This window comes from Giraffa tippelskirchi, chromosome 7, assembly GCF_054371585.1.
Source record: "Giraffa tippelskirchi isolate mGirTip1 chromosome 7, T2T-mGirTip1v1.2.pri, whole genome shotgun sequence".
Classification (NCBI taxonomy): domain Eukaryota; kingdom Metazoa; phylum Chordata; class Mammalia; order Artiodactyla; family Giraffidae; genus Giraffa; species Giraffa tippelskirchi.
In genome coordinates, this window is record NC_137281.1 from 80,727,192 (window position 1) to 80,743,616 (window position 16,425).

The 16,425-nt window shown below is 37.1% G+C and overlaps 1 protein-coding gene and 1 non-coding gene across 10 annotated transcripts in view; one reads left to right on the top strand and one right to left on the bottom strand.

The window, feature by feature from the left end:
• IQCH (IQ motif containing H) overlaps window positions 1-16,425 on the top strand; it is a 220,420-nt gene that overhangs the window by 37,061 nt on the left and 166,934 nt on the right. The gene's annotated exons all lie outside the window — the stretch shown is intronic.
• On the bottom strand, window positions 14,569-14,641 carry TRNAE-CUC (transfer RNA glutamic acid (anticodon CUC)). Its single transcript has one exon. It is a non-coding gene; the product is annotated as a tRNA-Glu (tRNA).

A 16,425-nucleotide genomic window follows, 5' to 3' on the forward strand; every position in this document is an offset into this window, starting at 1 on the left:
TCTTGTCACTAAAAATAAAAAAGGGAATAATTGCTGAGATGGAGTTAACTTAACAGATGACTATAGTCAGCATCCTTTCAGCCTAGATATGGGAAAGTGAAGGTCACCCCCATCTCAGATGACAAAGAGGGAACATTTTGTTGGTAAACAAATTAATCTTTTGAAAGGTCGCCATTTGTTTTAAGTTTTTATCCAGTTCTTGTCATCTGGAATCAGAGATTGACTGTCATTTCACTAGGCAGGGGTGCAGTTGAAGCAGACAAAGCTGCTTCTGTACATATCAGCATTCCTTGACAAAACCCGGTGCCTGATTGTGATGCTATGGGCTGCTGGTTTACAGCTGTCTCCGGACAAGAATGGAGGCCCACCCCTGAATTCCAATAAGATGGGCCTGCATATTCCGCCTGCTGTAAGCTGGCCCTCTGCCCACAAGTAAAATGTATTGTAGTTCAAGCCAGCAATTATCTCTTTTACTTCCTTCTGTGCTGCTTCTGTTCCTTTTTTCCAAAAACAGATGTGGGTATTCACTCAAGTTCTGCGTCTCTATTCTTTCCCACACCTGCCAGGGCAGAATTTTGACAGAGGTAGGGTTTGAGGGAGCCAGCAGACAACAATCAGATGGGATTTCTGTGAGAACAGTTTCAAAAGAAAATGTTGAATTTTCAGGAAATGTAGAGTCAGCATCTTGTCCCACTCCCTTTTCCCAGGAGCATTTGGTAAATTAAATTAGTTGAACAAAAGGAAATAGCTTTAAAGACATTTAGAAATGCCACATCCTATTTATGACACACAGTCATTACCCAAGAACTGCGATGGCATGTTCAACACCCCCCACTTCTGTCACTAAAGAGAGGTTCCTCTTCAGGTTGTCTTGAAAGAATTCCCAAGAAAACAATGACTTCATGTTCTTCTTGACTCGTAGCCTACTCCACCAACATGGTGGTGCTAGAGTGGTGTATTGCCTTTGGAGATTGAGATGATTGAGAACATTAGTTCTGCTTTGGTTTGGTGTGCTGACAAACCTGAAGAAAGTGATGTGGCAAATGCCACTGGCTCATGTCTGGTTCTCTCACAAAAGGCCATCTGGAAGTGGGGAGAGGTAGTTGGAAGCCATACCCTCATCAGGTAACGAACATTCTCTAAGTTTTTGTGAACGCTGTTATTTCCTGAATTTCTGAGCTGATCAGAAAGGCATGATCCTGCATGCGTTCCCAAACCAACCCCACACCAAACTCCAATCACTTTTTAGCTGGGAGCATCACGTTTCTGGGTTAGACTGCCTGCCGTGGACTCTTAGTATTAATAGAAGGAGAACCTCACAGAAATGGCCTCCATTTCTTTATGGGTAAAATGTCCATGATAAAAGAATCTCATAGGATTATATTGAGGTTATTTTTTGTTTTTTTTGGCTGTGTTGGGCCTTAGTTGTGACATGCAAGGTCTTTCTTTGTGGCATTCGGACTCCAGAGAGCACAGGCTCAGTAGTTGCAGCACAGGCTCTCTAGTTGCAGCATAAGCTTAGTTGCCCCATAGTGAGTGGGATCTTAGTTCCCTAACCAGGGATCGAACCTGTGTCTCCTGCATTAAAAGGCAGATTCTTAACTACTGGACTACCAAGGAAGTCCCAGGATTGTAGTAAGATTTAAATGAAATAATTCAAAGCACTTAGCAAAGGTCCTGGTACAAATAAGTGCTCTGAAAATTTTAGTTATGACTGTTGGCCATCTTCACATATTGTCTTATGCCATGTTTTATACAGTCATTTAAAGCTTACATTACTGTCGGGAGTCAAGGGGGTAAACCAAAGTATTACTGAGGTTCCTTCCAGAGATTCTATTTAACATTTCACATGATGATGCCTTCTTTCCCATACTGCTATGGGGACAGTTGTCTGGTCCCTTTGTCTGTTTTTCACATCCTCCACTGCACCAAGCAGTGTTTTGCACATAATAGGAGAGGATTAATTGGTCTCATCCATCCAGTCCCCACAATGAAGCTGTGTTACTTCTTGCCAAATCTGGAAGTGAAGTAATGGTTTTGCTGACTCTTAGTAGGCACAGGGCATCCTCCCACTTAGCCATCTGATGAAGTTTATCTGGTGAAACCCTCTTGTTCCTGGATTCTTGTAACAGCCTGGCCACTGACTAACTGTTTCTAGGAGCCAGTCACTCTAGTTCAGTTATTCTTATTTTCCTAGTTTATAAAATGGGGACCCTAGATGGGAGGCAGTCTGGGGTGGGAAGAAGGGCTTGGAGTTGAATGGATCAGAGTTGGGTCCTATTTGCCATTTTCCAGTTGTGTAACCCTAGGTAAGCAAAGTAATATCTCTGATCCTCTGTTTCCTTCTTTGTAAAATCAGAATAATGGTGTCTACTAAGCACAGGTGTTATGGTGATAATATAGATAATATATTATCGATAATTATAATTATAGATAATATATTAACATTGCTGGAACATAGTAGGTGCTTAATAAGGTTCCTGTCTTTCTGGAAAATTAATGAATATTAAAAATCTCATACTTCTCCCTTTTTCACACCCTTGTGTCCAAAAAAGGATCTGATTTGGTTTTTTTCACGCTCCATTATAAATGAGTAATAGGGTTTAATGCCCTGATTTTCAAACTGTTACAGAGAGTTCCAGTGAGCTTCAGGGAGCCTGCAAGCATTTAATTCATATTTCATTTTTCTGATAAATATTTTAGCTATTTTGAAGTGTAATAAAGAACAAAACATACATATGTACATTAAACACCAAATTTTAATGCATTAGATACCATCAATGGGTTAGTTTGTGCTATTTGGTTAACTCCATGAGCACATGGGCATAGATGCATGCATGTCGATGTATGTGCATGCACACATTTGAATTTCTTTTAAGGGTGTTTTTTAAATTAGATATGGTTTATCTGTGTACTAGTCATATTTTGAAATGCACATCCACTCATGTACACTCCTATAATAATCATACGAGATAAATAAGTGAAGATTAAATGAGCTAATACTTGTCAAGTTCTTATAGCGGCTCCTAGCCCCAGGTAAGCATTCCATTAACATTAACTGGCATTAGTATTATACACAACACTTGTGTGCTCCCATCCATTAAAAGCCAGGCAAGCTCTCTGGTGCACATGTTTGGCACAGAATAATAGTGAACTGTACAATTACAATAATGCATATTGCATCATGATAATATAGTATCATAAATTGTTTCATTGCTCATTTTAAGTTTGGGTTGGGCCTTACGTGATTCAAAATGTGCTATACAATCTGAATTGGACACTGCAGGATTGCAGTGTTACTTTGTTTACATCTGCAGATAAAAAGTCAGCAATAAAACATCATCTTGAAATTTTGGACTCAGGTGCAAAACAAGATTAGATTGTTTTGAAACTGAATGAATATCTGAAAATGAAGGGTGCTGAGATATCTGAAAATAAATTTAAATTGGACATGATGAACATCTTAAAAAGGTCCATGGCACATTTGTAAAGTACCTTTGGTCATTCAGTTCTTCAATAATAACAGCCCTCATGAAGTATGCCAGACACTGTGTTAAGTGCTTTATGTACACTGTCTTACTTAACTTTTACACCTATAAAATAGATGCTGTTTTTGTAATCATTTATACACGAGGAAGCTGAGATTAAGATTAAGCTACTTGCCTAAGGTTATTAAGTAAGGAATTCAGGATTCAAATTATTTATTAATCTACTTGTCAAATATCCCCAAATTAAGTACTTACCAACTAATTTTTAATTACTAAAGAATATGAACAGTTGTTAAATATGTTCTACTTTGGTTCTAAAGTGGTTCTACTTTGAAACAAAAAATTCCTAATAGTCTTTAAACTTCTGGATCATTTTAATTGAAGAAAATCCTGAGATAATAAATGCTATAACAAATCATTAGCTAGAAATTACTTCTCTATTTACGTCAGGATTTTCTCCATCTTGTGCAGGCAAAACAAAATACAGAAATAAGGTGTATGTTCTGATAAATGTAAGATGGCACTTTTATCCATAAATCTTGATGTCATAATTTGTCTTTATCAAAATAGCCTGTTTCCAATGTTGTAAATACATATATATTCTTCTTTACATACAATACAATATATAACATTATACTAAATTTGTATAAAACTTGCATCTATTTACCTATCAGCATTCTATTTAAAGTTACATCTGAAAAATAGATTCTACTACTGAATATAAATTTGAAAATCTTTGGCATAGAGAATTACTGCTCCCAGGGGTTTTTGCTTTTCAACAAGAGTAAATCCTCTATTTAATTAAACCAAAGGAGTTAGACTCTATTAAGGGATTTCAAGCATGAGTGGACAAGGAGAAGAGGGATTTGGGGGGTGTGGGAAGAGAGCCTTTGCATTGCCCTGGATTCATCCCAGGTCAGCAGCCACCTGCTAACTAGCTAGTCCTGCTGCCTGATGTGATCCAATGTCTTGGCACTTTGTGACTTGGGCTTTGGACTTGAGTTTCCATATTTGTTTGACTCTGTACTAAGAGGTTGTGTTTCTAACCTCATAGTTTGAAAAGCTAAAAATTTGAAAAGCTTTGTAAAGCTAAAAATTAGGCAGATGGAGGGGCCTGAGTCAGCACTGTGATAAGTTTGACACAAGGGGTTCATGGATAAAACTGTACTTCAGTATAATTGGTTTCCAATATAAGTTATTATGCAATTCTAAAACCATTATTCTAAGTATACATAGCCTTCGCCAGTTTGCCAAAGGGGTTCAAGACACCCATCCACAAAAGTTAGAACTCTTTGCAATAGGTCAAACTTCCCTTTCACACAAACTTCAAGTATGGGGCAAAGTATGCATCAGAACAGAGGAGTATTCTGAAAACTCTGTATTCTATATGGATGAAAGAGCTACTTCTCTTAGTTGATTGTGCAGGAAACCCACCAAAAGGCTATATCTAGATTGCCACTCAGATTTTCATAAGGGTTGTGTCTTCATGAGTGAAAATATAAAACTTCATGTTTTTATCTACTGTGGCTTTTTTATTGCAAGGAGGAAAGTAGAACAGTTACAAAAATGGTAATGCTTGCAATATTACAGTGAGTGGTCTGCTTAAAATGAAGCAAAGAAAAAATACCACAGCAAGTAGCACAACAGCATTAGCCACAAGAGAAATGGGCCTAATAGAATTGTTTTTTCTAATCATAGCCCAGGTTAATTATCTACTGAGGGATACTTGAGATGAAAAAATACTATTGCTGTGTTCTCCAATATTCTAACCCATTGTACCTTAAACTGTACTTGAATTCAAGTATACATTCTTGCTTTTTAAAACCTCTTTGGTAGAAAAGAAGCAAGTATCCACAATCCACAGTGATTCACCCTATACTTTCTTTAAAAGCACAGTTTCTGAATCAGAATGTGTAATATAAGCCCAGGAGGTATTTACTTGGAGATGATACCTCTCATTAGGCTATGGAGTTGGGATAATATGTCAGCAAAACACCTGATTTAATTCCCATCTCTACCTTCAATGGTAATCTGAACAAATCTGTTTACGGTTGGTAACTAAGAGATCTGAAAGTGTGCAACCATGCACACTCTTAGTGGAACGAACCACAGATTGAGACAAAAGTCAGAGCACTAGGGTGCTCATCCTGCTTCTGCTGCTGCTATAAGCCTTCAGAAACTACATCACTTAGCCTTTAAAGATTGTATGCTGAGATGTCAAATTGACTTGTTCAGAGTCGTCATTACAGCCACAGCCCCGATGATGCAAGTCCCAGATTAACGTGCCTCTTTTGGTGCCTTGTGGGACCACCACTCTCTCAGGGGAGGCAAGTCGTGATCAATATAACTGACAGATGGAGGCAAGTTTCAAGATAGGCCTTTGTGAAACTGATGGACGTGGCTGAAAGCAGACCTGGCATGTATTTTAAGCACTGGAAGCAACAGAAGCAAAGGCAGAGGTGGAGAATAATGAAAGTAATGGAGGATAGCTTAGAGATTTGCCCAGTCATGTTGACTTTTTATAAAGCAAGAAGCCAAAAGATGTGGTTCGATGTGTAGAGCCAATTGATGGATGTCCTGGAATGGGCCACTGAAATCTAATTGTGTGACCTCCATCTAGATCATAAAGAGAAGGGCTTAAGGCAGACAGTTTCTGAAATGAGATCACTTCTCCAGATGCTCTAACTGAAGGGCAGCTTGAGAATTCTCCGAAACAGTCTCTCTCCCTTGATGTCCCCATTGGTTATTAAACTTTATTTCCTATCCTGTTGGGTATAAAAATTTCTTGAATAGCACTATCTGCTGAACTTGTGAGAAGTTCATGAAAATGCCTGATTAGAGTTCTACAGGCAGCACTTAACCTTTTACTTACCCTCTGTCTCTTTCCTATGAATGGCCACTAAGAGCTGGCCCGTCTAGCAGGATGGCTGAGACTTCCTCTTAACCTCTCTTTTTGTGCGATGCTGAATACCCCACTGCCACCTAGGACTCTGCCATAACCCTAACCCCTACCCTGTCTTACCTCTTCCCCCAACGCTGGTCAAAAGCAGGTCTTGTTTGGGACAGGAGTTGTGGAGAGAGAAGGTTAAAGAGTAGGAGTGGTTGATCCCTCGCCAATACTTGCTGCCCTTCTCTCCCACTTCTGCCCCCAAGTCACGCACTTCCTCCTTGTCAATTATCAGCCTCAATACTCCCCCCCCAAATTCAGCCTCTTACCAGCTCCCTGTGGTCCCATCTTCTCATGCAAAGAAGTGCCCAGGAGACTATCACAGTCCAAGGTGTTTCCAAAAACATGGGTGTGTTTCCAAACTTATCATCTGTTTATACTAAATGGTGTTCAGTTGATTGGCTTTTTCCTTCCTGAGTTTCCCCCTCTTTTGCAAGGAGTAAAAACCCTAAGGAAATCTTCAAAGTGTTCTTGTTTAGAACAGGAATTACAAAAGTAAATCCTCTTAGGCTCACCACGTGATAATTGACTGAAATGACCAGGTATAAAAGCTGGGATGCTGAACTGCGGAGACTGGCCCTTCTGACAGGAAACAGCTGCCTCAGCTCCAACCCTTTGGCTGGGTTTTCAAAAGAAGCTGGAAACTTGTATTCACATTTTTGGTGAAATCTCCTGATTTTCAAATATTTGCTCAGATAATTTAAAATATCTATGTTGTCAAAGAGAGTGGTCTCCAGGCTATATCTGTCTTGCCCATCAGCGATCAGCAGTTCAGAGCCCCCTGGAGGGCTAGTACTTTGGTGCAGCACAGGGTACAACACTCTATAGGATTAGAGGTTGATTTTGTCAAAGTTGATCAATCTCTTGGATGCAGCTGGACTCACAAGAGGCTGATGTATAAACTGGAATTCTGCTTTATTTATTCTAAGGAGAGCTATAATAGCCAAACAGACCTGAATGTTCAAGTCAGCTGATCTGATGAGCATATTGTGTCCTTATTAGAAAGCTACACAGAAAGCCCTGTTAGAAGCCTGCTTAGTGAACACAGAAACTGACCAAGGGTAATTAGTTGGACGATCTTCATGGTGAACAGCATCACACATTTATAGTCTGATGCACCCATCTGTGAAGCTACTCCTGCCAAAGGGATATGAATACATCCCTATGAAGTAAGTGCTTTATGGCACTGAGCAAATTTGACTCTCTGATTCAACTTTTTATAATAAATAGCTACTGTCTGCTTGGACTTGATTATGTGAATTATGTTGCACTGTGATGAGCTTCTTAAACTGACAACCATATTTATCCCCTTGGAATAAATGATATTACCCCCATTTTATGGATTAAACAAACAAACTGTGGCTAAGAGAAGTTAAGTTACTTGCTCCAGACTTACAATCAATAAGTGGTAGAATTCAGATTCAAATCTGGGCCTATCTGATGTTAGAGCTTGTGTTCTTTCTTTTTTTAAAAAATATTTCTCTCTTTGTTTATTTGGCTATGCCAGGTCTTAGTTGCAGCATGCAGGGTCTCTAGTTGTGGCATATGGGATCTAGTTCTCTGAGCAGGGATGGAACCTGGACCCCTTGCATTAGGCAGCACAGAGTCTTAGCCACTGGACCACTGTGGAAGTCCCTAGAGCCTATGTTCTTAACCAATGCCTTCCTCTTTACTAAGAAAGGGAAAGTTGCTCAGTCGTGTCTGACTCTTTGCGACCCCATGGACTATACAGTCCATGGAATTCTCCAGGCCAGACCACTGGAGTGGGTAGCCTTTCCCTTCTCCAGGGGATCTTCCCAACCCAGGGATCAAACCCTAGTCTCCCACATTGCAGGCAGATTCTTTACCAACTGAGCCACAAGGGAAGCCCAAGAACACTTGAGTGGGTAGCCTATCCCTTCTCCAAGGGATCTTCCCCACCCAGGAATCAAACTGGGGTCTCCTGCATTGCAGGTGGATTCTTTACCAACTGAGCTATCAGGGAAGCCTTCTTTACTAAGTTCCTGGTAAAAAGACCACTCACCTTCAGCTGACTCTGGTTTCTTTGATGAGACTAACGAAACTACATTCCAACTTGGGGCCTGAGTCTTTCTCATTTAACCTCTACATGGAGCTGGCCACACTGATAATTTAGTTATTTTTTCTGGTTTCATACTCAGAGTTGGGGATGGGGTGAGGGAATATATCTCCTTGTCACTACTATAAATTTCTTCCCCAAGTAACTGTATTACCCAGAAGAGGAGAGAATTTCTGGCTGGAAGAAATAGGATGCATATGGAAGAAAAAGAGAAAGATAAGAAAGGTGAGAAGGAACCAGCCCATAATGAGAAGTATTCTTGGGGAGTTTCCTGATGAGATACTCTGCTTCCCTTGTCTTTCCATATTTCCCAAGCCACCAGGGCCATGAGGGCGAGAATTCTCCATTTCCCATGCCTTGCTGGTGAGAGGTCCAGAAATGTCCAGTGATTAGGTTCAATTGAACTAATATCTCACATGAGTTTGCCTGAGGATCTTACCAGCTTAAGATGTTTCTAAGAAAACTTCTCTGAGTTTCAAAGTACTCATTTCCATTTCTAACTTAAATGGTCCTATTCTTACAGAAGGTTGTCAGGAGAAGCTGTGACTGAAAACAGGCAGTCACCCCCTGCCTTTCGGGTCATAAAAATGTCTTTCCAGATCTCTTCAGGTAGAATTAATTTTCTCTTCCTAGATCATTGCTGCATGCTTTTAAAATCTTTACATGAATTTACTGAGCAAGTCGAAGAACAGTTGAATAAATAAAAAGATATATCATACTCTTGAAAAGGAAAAATGATTATCATAAAAATGCCAGTTCTCTCCAAATTAATCTTTGTATCTAATGTAATTCCAATCAAAATTCTTATGGGTTTTATTTCGTTTTCATGGAATATTAATTTTTTCAACTTGCCAGTGTTCATCTTAAAAAATAATTGGGCAAAGCTGCTGCTGCTGCTGCTAAGTCACTTCAGTCGTGTCCGACTCTGCGACCCTATAGACCGCAGCCTACTAGGCTCCTCCGTCCATGGGATTTTCCAGGCAAGACTACTGGAGTGGGTTGCCATTGCCTTCTCTGACTGTATAGCATAAGGAACTGTAATAATCTAATGGGAAAACAACTTGAAAGAGAATAGATACATGTATATGCATAACTGAATCACTTTGCTTTACACCTAAAACTAACACAACGTTGTTAATCACTATACTTCAATATAAAATAAAAATTTAAGGAATAACAATTTTTAAAAATTAAAACAATTATAACAGCATCCTCTGGGCACAAAAATTAACAGACAGATTGATGGAATAAAAGAAATGAGCATAGATATTGGCGTTAGTATAAAAGACACACTATAAATCAGTAGGAAAGGGAGGGCATGTTAGATAATAGTGCTGACTCATATTTGGCTAAATATTTGGGAAGAAAGCATTAAGCTAATCCTAACCTTATAATCTAAACAAAAGAAAACTCCAAATGGATTAAATTAAAAGTTAACAAAGGGAAAAAAAAAGAAAACAATAAAAGAGAACTAATTTTCAAGCTGGTTAAAGAAAGATTTTTTAAAATTGAAGTATAGTTAATTTATAATGTTGTATTAGTTTCTGGTGTACAGAAAAGTGATTCAGTTATACATACATACATATATATGTACATACATACACATATGTGTGTATATATACATACTTCCCAGGTGACTTAATGGTAAAGAATCAGCCTGCCAATGCAAGAAATGCAGGAGATGTGGGTTTGATCCCTGGGTTGGGAAGATCCCCTGAAGGAGGAAATGGCAATCCACTCTAGTATTCTTGCCTGGAATATCCCATGAACAGAGGAGCCTGGCAGACTGCAGTCCATGGGATGGCAAAGAGTCAGACATGACTGAGCGACAAAGCACATACACACAGACATATGTGTATATGTGTGTGTGTGTGTGTGTGTGTGTGTGTATGTACATATATACATATATATTCTTTTTCAGATTCTTTTCCCCGACAGGTTATTACAAAATATTGAGTTCCCTGTGCTATAAAGTAGGTCCTTGTTGGTTATCTATTTTATATAAAGTAGTATGTTTCTGTTAATCCCAAACTCCTAATCTCTCTCTTCCCATGCCTTCTTCTCTTGGTAACCATAAATTTGTTTTCCATGTCTGAGTCTGTTTCTGTTTTGTAGATAAGTTCATTTGTACTATATTTTTAGATTTCACATATAAGTGATATCATATGATATTTGTCTTTCTCTGACTTACTTCATTTAATATGATAATCTCTGGGTCCATCCATGTTGCTGCAAATGGCACTGTTTCATTCTTTTTTTTTAATGGCTGAGTAATATTCCAGGGTGTGTGAGTGAGTGTGTGTATATATGTATATACCACATCTTCTTTATCCATTCATCTGTTGGTGGACACTTAGGTTGTTTTCATGGCTTGGCTATTGTATTAATAAATAGTGCTGCTATGAACCTTGGGGTACCTTTATCTTTTTGAATTAGAGTTTTCTCTGGATATTTGCCCAGAAGTGGGATCACTGCATCCTATGGTAGCTCAGGTTTTAGTTTTTTAAGGAACCTCCATAGTGTTCTCCATAGTGACTGCACCAATTTACATTCCCCCAACAGTGTAGAACGGTTCCCTTTTATCCACAATCTCTCCAGCATTTATTATTTGTAGACATTTTGATGGATGAAAGGGAAGATTTTTTCCACACTGTTAGCCTCATACAATATTAATAATCCTCATTACAAGAAAAGTCCACATTTACATTGGGCTCCAATCCTGGATTTGTCACTAACTTCTCTGTGATCTGGGGGCAAATTACTTACATTCTTTGAAACTTGGTTTGCTCACTTGTAAACTTAGGGCACTGGATCAAATCATCTCTAAGATATTATCCAGTTCTGACAACCCTGATTTTCAGAATCTGATTAAAATCTCTTTCCTTTGGCTCGCTTCCTTTCCCATTTATGTCCACCAACACAGGACATGTAAAACAGAAAGGTAGACCAGGTGAAGCTGTTTTCTCTTCTGACTATGGAAGTAAAATTCACAGAAGGTGTTAATGTTTTCATTTTTCCATAAATACATTTAACAAAGTATTTATTAACAACCTGTTATGTATCTGACCCTGTCCTAGTGACTTTTATATGTTATCCCTGCATACTCAGAACGTGTCAGAGAGATTATTACTCCCCTAATAATCTCAGGATTGTACAGGTTAAGATATACAACCAAGTCATGTAATTAACACATGGCTAACTCAGAATTTAGACATATATTTTCTTGACAGTCTGATTCAGTCTAGGAAAATTATTCCAAGAGAATCTGTGCAAAAAGGACAAACACTTACACACACACACACACACACACATGCACTCACAGTATTAAGACGAGCTGGTTAAGAATCCGCCTGCAATGCAGAAGACCTGAGTTCTATCCCTGAGTTGGGAAGATCCCCTGGAGAAGGGAAAGGCTACCCACTCCAGTATGCTGGCCTGGAGAATTCCATGGACTCTATAGTCCATGGGGTCGCAAAGAGTAGGACATGACTGAGTGACTATCACACACACAATATACTTTAAAAATCAGCTTCTTAACTAAATGAATAATGTAATTTTTAATGGGCTTAATTTATATTTGGGAGTCCTTCATCGAGTTAAAAATACTTGAACTAGAAGCGTTCCTAACCTGCTTTCAGGTTTGCTTAGGCATCTCTTCTGCAGACTTCACTGATACAACATAGAAATTATGGCAAAGCTCAGTGGAGTCATTGAAGTAAAAGTCTCAGTACTGCTCAGGAAGGGATGCCAAATTAAATAAAAAGAGCCCCAGCAGTTCTGCAGCTGCATGCCAACCCAACTGCTGGTATGAGGTAAATGAGGACCAAACTTCATTTCACTTGTGACCCTAGCTGGTATTTAAACAAAAATGCCTAGAGACTGACACACTGTTCTGTAATAAGGGAATAAATATCAATAGCAAAAATAATTATAAACAACGATAAACTACTCACGAAGACTTTCTTAGATCTTAACTGAAAGGACTACCATTTAAACTCATTGCCTCTCCTGTAGTCCCTAGTAAAGGTTAAGATTGTAGATTATAAGCATTATATATACTGTAATATATTGCCCTAAGGTTACAGAGGAAAAATTATATAGATAGTAGAGGTACTCCAGTTACTTTCCTTTCCATATCTTTGACGATATTCACCAATATGCAAAAATCACAAACATAAGCGAACCAGTTTTTTTTCCCTCTAGTATGAGATGTAATAAACATGGAGGTGAAAGGCCAGTACTTCATGATTCTCTCTTACTTTTCTAGAGATTTTAAATCTGGAGAGATTACTTTCCCAGATTTTAGAAATTTCTATTGGAAGGCTACAAATAAATGCTATTAAATACAGAGAGACAAAATAGAAACAAGAAGCAGAGTTTTGTCTGTCAGTCTGAGACTATCAGAAAATCCTGAGTCCGTTATGTTTCAAGTTCCTTCAAAGAAAGTTTTCATGTAAAATCAAGTTATCACTCATCTTTTAACTTTGCAGAATGGTCTAATAGTAACAGATTACAGCAAGTACTATTGTTAGCTATGTTTTAATCCTTTGATCGGTTTTTTCCAAAATGTATTCCAAAGAATACTGGTTCCTTGGAATGTTAATAGGTATTCCATGAAAGAAAAGTTCTGTGGTCCCATAAAACTGGGGACTACGACATTAAAGAGAGACAGACTGACTTTCATACCATTAGGCTACCTGGAGTCACTAACACGCTGATGTACATTATGAATCTTTAGGAGGAGGGTAGCCAATGCCATTAGCAATGTTTCCAAAATTTCCTCAGAATTCTTTTTTTGCAGAATAGCTATAGACCATATTCAAAGGAACAAACTTTGAAAATTTTTGCTTAAGGGCTGGATTTTATTGTAACTATTTTTAATGGAAAAATTTTTAGACGATATTACATATTTTCCTTCTTTAGTCACATTTTATTGAAATTTAATATTTTCTTGGGGATTTGGGGGCATCATAACAAACTCCACTTTTTTTTTTTTTTAATGTGATGTACTGTTCAGGGCCTGTAAGGTGTGCAGATGCTTACACTTCAGACTTCTCTGTGTTTCATATAATATTTCTTTTGACATCTCTTCCATGGTCACCTCTACTCACCACATTCTTGGAGTCTGTTCAGAATCCCAGGGTGATTTCTGCTACTAACTACCCTTTTATCACCCTGAGACCCTTGTCAATTCTGAGAACAGTGACCTTGTGTGTGCCCTTTCTTTTCCTCCCTCCCTCCTTCTTTCTTTCTCTCTTGTTCTAGTTCTCTCTTTCCTATTTCTAATATTGGTAATTTATGATTTCTCTTTTTCTTGATCATTCTTCCTGGGGTTTATCTATTTTATTAGTCTTTTCTAAGAATCACTTTGGGCTTTGTTGATTTTCTCTGTTAATTGTTTTCTATTTCATTTACTTCTTTTTTTAATTCTCTTCCTTTCACTTATTTTGAGTTTATTTTACTCTTTTTTTTAAAGTTTCTTAAGGTAGAACCTTAGAACACTGATTTTAGACCTTTCTTATTTTCTAAAATAAGCATTTAGACTTGATAAGCTTTCCTCTAAGCAGTTTTTTAACTTCATCTCACACATTTTGATATGTCACATTTTCAATATCATTCAGTTCAAAATTCCTTTAATGATTTTTTCTTTGACTCGTGAGCTATTTAGAAGCTTCTTAATTTCTAAATATTTGGGGTTTTGGTTTTTTTTTAGTTTTCTCATTCTTACTGAATTCTAATTTAATTCCACTGGGGGCAAAGAATATATTTTATAAGATTTAAATCTTTTGAAATTGATTGAGACTTATTTTGTGGCCCAGGATATAATTTAGTTTGGTTAATTTTCACATACATTTGAAAAGAATGTCTATCTCACTGTTGTTGGTTGTAGTGGTCTATAAATATCAACTAGGTCAGGGTGGCTGTTGGCGATATTCAGATTATCTATATTCTTTCTTTCCTCATAGTTTAGAGAATATTTAGATTCTGTAATGAAACCCATGTTGATAAAACCTTACTTTTGGAGGAGGCATGCCACACAGCTTGTGAGGTCTTAGTTCCCCAACCAGTGATTGAACCTGGGCACTCTGCATTGAGAGTGCAGAGTCCTAACCATTGGACCAGCAGGGAATCCCATGATCTTCTATACTCTTAATGATTCTTAAAGCCTATTTGTTCTACAAATTACTGAGGGAGGAATTTTAAATCTTCAACTCTAATCAAAGATTTGTCTCTTTCTTTAGTTTTGATCATTTTTATTACATATATTTTGTATTAATGTTATTAGAGACATATATGTTTATACTTTTATGTTTTCTCAACCAACAAAACTTTTTATTCCTCTTTCTCTTTGATGATACTCTTAAAATCTATTTTGTCTGATATTTAAAAATCCACTCTTTTGTTTGCTTACTGTTTACATGGCATTTTAATCTTTTTGTTGTTGTTATTACTCAATCCTGTGTCTTTAACACTAAAATCCATTTCTTAAAGATCGCATACAGTTTTATCTTGTTTTTAAAATCCAGCCTGATAATCTCTCATTTTTAATTAACATTTAATCAGTTTCTATTTAATGTAGTCATTGACATGATTTGATTTAGAACAATCATTTTTCTACTCATTTTCTATTTTTTTCCAACTCTTTTCCTGTCCCTTTGTTTCCTGCCTTACTTTAAAAATTTTTTTTAAATATTCTGTTTTGTTGGCTTTTAAGCTGTACCTCGTTGTATTATTTTTAGAGGTTGCTCTAGGAATTACAGTATGCATCCTTAACTTATTAGCGTTTCCTTGGAGTTAATATTGTACCAGTTCACATACGATGTAAGGAACTTGCAACTATAGAATTCCATTTACCTCCCAATTCTTTGTGCTTTTGTTATCATGTAATAAACTGCATATGTTATAATTTTTGCCTTATATACTCAATTATCTTTAAGAGAAATTAAGACAAGAAAAACATAAAATATATAGTTTTATATTTACTACAGAGGTCTAAGTTTCCATCTTGCACCATTTTCTGTCAGCCTAAAGAACTTCCTTTAAGCATTTCTTATAACTCATACTGCTTATGTAACATTTACTGTAATGCTGTCTGCTTTTATTTAAAAAAAAAGTATTTCCCTTTATAGAGAATTTTGAGTTGTCAGGTTTTGGGTTTTTAATATCAGCACTTTAAAGTTCCATTGTTTCTGATGAGAAGTTAGCCATCATCTGGATCATTGATTCCGTGTATATAATTTTTGTTTTCTTTCCTGTCTACTTTTAAGTTTCCTCTGTCTTTGTCTTCCAGGGATTTGATCATGATGTGTCCATGTGTGACTTTCTTTGTCTTTATCCTCCTTCAGATTCATTGAGCTTCTAGGATCTGTAAGTTGATGTTTTCCAGAAAGTTGGGGAACATTTTGGCCATTATTTCTTTAACGTTTTTCTCCACATTTCTCTTTCTCCTCTTTCTGGGATTTCAATTACATATAAAATATACAACATGAAATTTCATGGGTCACTGAGGATCTATTCATTTTTTATTATTTTTTTCTCTTTGCTCTTGAGATTAAATAACATCTATTAATCTCTCTTCCTTCTTACATTCCCTTCAATCTGCCATCAAGCCTATCCAATGAACTTATCATCTCAGACATTTTACTTTTCAGTTCTAAAATTTCCATTTAGTTCTTTTTTTATAGTTTTCATTTTTCAACCAAGAATTTCCATTTGTTAATTAATTATGATAACAGTTTTCTTTTAACTCTTAAAAAATATGTGTAACAGCTTTAAAGTTCTTTTCTGCTAAGTTTACTCTCTGGATTATCCTGACATCTTTCCTTTGTAAAAAACTAATTTATTAAGGTATGATTGACATATAAAATCTGTATATATTTAGTGTATACAACTTGATGGGTGTGGTGAAACCA